This window comes from Poecilia reticulata, linkage group LG19 (assembly GCF_000633615.1).
Source record: "Poecilia reticulata strain Guanapo linkage group LG19, Guppy_female_1.0+MT, whole genome shotgun sequence".
Classification (NCBI taxonomy): domain Eukaryota; kingdom Metazoa; phylum Chordata; class Actinopteri; order Cyprinodontiformes; family Poeciliidae; genus Poecilia; species Poecilia reticulata.
Window position 1 is genome coordinate 1,159,673 of NC_024349.1, and position 4,538 is coordinate 1,164,210.

The window sequence follows — 4,538 nt, forward strand, 5'->3', positions numbered from 1 at the left end:
CAGTAAAAGTTTCTTGTATGATGTCTGGATCTTCTTCATAACTTATTCAGCTCTACAGGAGATCAGAGCAGTTGTTTGTTTTTTCTTTAATCGCAGTTCTGAGTCTCTGCTGTGGAGAAATAAGTTATTTAATCGATGCGGTTAATGAGTTATTGGAACCAGCTAATGCTAACTATGTTTAGCTTTCACACTTTGACCAAAGATCTGCCCAGAAGTCAAAATGGAGAAGCGGTATTTAAGGTAGGGTGAGAAATTATGTAGTTTTATTTTGAAGTATCTTTTCTCTCTTTCTTGAGTAAAATTTCTGGATTCTCCATCCATTTTGAGGAACTTTAACCAAAAACTCACCAGAGACACACCTGCAGTTTTTGTTAAAGTTTAATAGTTTTATTTTGAAAATAATTTCTTTTGCATTATTTAATTTTTTAAATAAATTATTTTCATTTTGACCTTTAAAATACCAACATTTCCACATAACCTTATACTTTGATTTGTTTGAATTTTAAAATATTAAATATTTAATGCTTTGATCCATTAATTAGTTCTTGAATCGCCTTTTTAAAAAATACTTTTACTTGAGTAAAAAGATGCTATAAGTATGTATAAGTTGTGCCACCATCTTCTGGTGAAACTTTTATGCAATATTTACATGTTTTTACATGAACACGTGAATATGGACTCATAATCGCTCCATTGGCAAAAGACTGGAGGCAGAAGTAGAAAATAAATGCATGGATCGTTCAGCTTGGCCCAAATATTTCTCATTTTGTAAACCAGGTCACAGGTTATTCTTTCCAACTCACTGTTGGTTAGAAACGACTAATTCTTACCCAGTTTTGGGTTAATAATCTGGGTTTATGCTGACCCATTACCCAGCACTGCCTGACTCAGGTTAGCAAAATAAACCAATAAAAACAAACTTATTTTTATTTTAATACCTCAAAGCTTCTTAAAGACCACAGAGTCATTGAATCTGAACAGGAAGTGAATAAATGAGCAGGAAACATTTGACAGGATGAATTGAACTGATTGATGGAGGGACTCAAATAATGAGGGAGGGATGTTGAAATCCAGGAGAGAAACAGGGAGGAGAGAGGGATGAATCCTGCTGGAAAGAGAGAGAGAGGGAGAGAGAGGAGGTGTGCAACAGAGAGAGAGAGAGAGCGAGCAGCTTCGGTGGAGCAGAGAGGAGTTGAAAGAGTGTGTGTGAAGGAAACGCTGCACAGCTCAGGATGCTCCCTAGAAGATGAGAAAATGTGATCTAAACCACTTTTTCCTTCTCGTCTCTCAGATCCCGCTCCGGTTTTTCCCTCTTTTTGTGTTTCACCAAGACGAAGGTTGAGGACCGGGAAGGAGCGCCGCCGCCCGACCAAAAGGTATTTACTTTCTTTCTGCTCATTTACGACCTTTAATCAGCCGGAGTTCACAGCAAACGCAAAACATTCAGGATGAAAACAGGAGAAAGTTATTCTGGAAGCGGAGATGAGAGGACAGGCGTCCCATGGGGTCGGCTTCACATGTTTAATGGAGGTGTGGAGGAAGAGCAAAGTGGGGCATGGTGGGGGTGATCACTCAGAAAACTCTGCATTATTACCGGGTTTCACTCCAGAACCTCCCCACTAAACACCAGTCGGTTCTACTGGACCCACTGGGCGGTGTCGCTGGACAAATCCCACACAAATGAGACTTTATTCTTCTGGATTTGACTTTACAGCCGTAATTAAATCCCTGGTGACGAGTCAGGAGTTTGCATCATGTTGGTTATGCATCATAACTGAGTTTTCATTGACCCGACAGCGGCAAAAGGAAAGGAATGTGGAAGCACGTTATACGTTTTCCTCTGTCGCTTGTTTTCAGTGAAAAAGCACAAAGTTTCTATAATTTTACATAAAATCTGTAATAATTAAAACATTAGCTGAAGCTGTGCATATTCCTGTTCTGGGCCCCAGATAATGTTCATAGATGTGGCCAGACCAGGTGGCAAAGTCAAGAAAATAAATAAAAATTATACGTAAACATTCAAAAAAATTATGACGTAGAATTTTATACACAGACTCACTTGTTCTTATTTATTCACTGGGTTTTTCATTCGTTTTTCATTGATGGAAGAAGGTGACTCTGTGTGCCTTTGTTTGACTTGAACTGGATTCACTGGGGCTCCAGGGGTGTAGACAAAGTTTTTCAGGGGTGGCCAGGGCCCATTCCCACGTCCCCCTGTTGGGGCGCCACAGTTAAAATGTGAAGTAGAAAACTCTCCACTAATTGCAAAATCACGAAAACATTATCACATTGTGATATTAAGTTAAAAAAAAAATCATGTTTGGGCAGTAAATCTGACACTCAGCTACATTTGCTAACAGTGATGGACTAAAAGCTGCTTCTCTCTGCCCAAAATTAAATAAAACTATTAGAGGTGTGCCGATCGATCGGCCACCGATCATAATCGGCCGATTTTCGTGAAAAAGTGCATGATCGGTGATCGGCGATCATTGGCTCTTGTTGCCGATCCCCTGCATCTCATTTCTCAGCCTGCCTGTGCAGCTGGTCTCCTCTTTCCTTCACTCTGCAAACGCACAGCAACAAATCCTAAGCGATGTGGAACTATAACTATAACGCACTGAGTGAATGGGGACGTTTGCGTGTTGCGGCGGAAAATTGAAGCAGGTCAAAATGCATCAACACAACGAAGCTAATACGACATAAAAACAATGACAACTTGACGGAGTTTGGCTACGTCGAGGCTCACTGCAGTAAAAAGACATGGAGGATCAGATAGCAGTTAGAGCAGCACAGCTACAAACACTCACCCGGATTAGCATGACGGTCAGAAAGCTAAACAAATAACCCGCAAAATTATAAGTCTTGGAGCTGCGATGTAAGACGCTGGTTCTGCTCTCGCTGTTGAACCGCTGCTACGCTACAGGTAGTAATATTTGACAGACGGAGCACCGCTTCTGCTCCACCTGGTAGTGACTCTCACACCGAACCTCTGCTTAAAGCTGCAGCATCTAACCTAAAAAATACATTTTACATACGTATTAAAACTTTCGCTGTCCTAACATGAGAGAAATAATCTCTAAAAAAATAATCGATCTCCTCCCTGATCTGCATAATTACTCCGCTCAGTCAGAAACAGCCACTCAGAACTAGCAGTAATCAGCTAGCCGCCATGCTAACAGGAAGTTTTCATTCAGTAACTCTGGATTGTTTATTGTAATGGATCCTGTATTTGYCTTTGAATGTTAAGTTTTATACTTGAATTTTTTGGCAATGTTGAGAGGTTTTATTTTGGCTCTTTACATAATTTAGCCTCTTCAGAGCCTCCATATGTTATCAGTCTGTTAAAGATAGTTTTACTGATTGCAGGACAATTTGCACAATGCCTGTTTTGTTTCGTTTTCTTCTTGGAAAAAGTTTTTAAAAACAAGTTTTTGTCTAAATTAAGGTGAATTCATGGCTCCTTTTTCCACATAATGTAACTGGTAGTGTTTATGATAAAAAATAATAAATAATAGTAATCATGTGATCGGTATCGGTGATCGGCCTTCATGGGTGATCGGTATCGGTATTGGCAGAAAAAAACCTGATCGGCACATCTCTAAAAACTGTACATGTCTTTGTTGTTGAGCTAATATGTCTATTTATTCAATAATATAGCAACAAAAAAGAGGTTTTGGAATTTAAAATATGGCTTACTTTGTCAATTTTTGATTAAAATGTGATTAATTACAGCTCCTGCAATTAACTTGATAAAAATTTAAATTTAGCCGCTATTATATATAAAAGGAAAAAAATAGAAGTCAATAGTGACCAACTGTCTAAAATCAATATTTATTCCATTTTCAAGTGAATTCAAAGAAACGTACTTCTGACAGTTTGACCTGTTAGCCAAAAAGTCTTATGGATGTTTGGGAGCTTAAATGTATTTACTTGTTGCTGCCTTTTGGCCAAAACAGGTTTTCAATCTGAACACAATTTTATTCTGGTAAAAAAAAAAAAAAAAAAGAGAGTATAGTTGAGAGGAAAAAGTGTTGGAACTGGGAGGTGAGACGAACCAAACAGGAACTCATCAACACCTCCTGCCTGCTTGCAGCTTGTCAGCTGCTGGAGAAGGTGGAAACCTCTCACACGTCTGCAGAGACGAACCGCGTGTTCACACCGACCCGGCCGGCCCCAGGCCCGGCAGAACCGACCCGGTTCTGCACCGTTTCATCCTGTGACGCATAATTGACTAAACTTCCCAGGAGCCAAAGCAAAACGAGCAAGACTTTTAACAGCACAGCCCCTGCTGGAGAATTGGACCGTGGGGAATTAATTTGGGAAAAGCAGCAAACAAAGTGGGCAATTTGGAGCCGAGTGAGCAGAGAGAGATTAATGACTTCCTCACAACACAGAACAATTGATCACAACGGAGCAACAGAACCACGAGAAGACGGGAGGTTCAATGAGACGTTTACCAGCGTTCAGTTCAGTCCGCTTTAACCCGACTCCAGTCCACTTTAACCCGACTCCAGTCCACTTTAACCCGACTCCAGTCC

At 40.2% G+C, this 4,538-nt stretch overlaps 1 protein-coding gene across 3 annotated transcripts in view; it reads left to right on the plus strand.

Annotated features, from left to right (window-relative positions):
* The first annotated feature begins 1,216 nt into the window (after positions 1 to 1,216).
* LOC103481054 (SH3 and multiple ankyrin repeat domains protein 1-like) overlaps positions 1,217 to 4,538 on the plus strand; it is a 52,270-nt gene continuing 48,948 nt past the window's right edge. For all 3 annotated transcript variants that reach the window (XR_536219.2, XM_008436300.2, XM_008436307.2), the window contains exon 1: positions 1,217 to 1,376. The gene's annotated coding sequence lies outside the window, so the exon portion shown is untranslated. The remainder of the gene's footprint in view (positions 1,377 to 4,538) is intronic.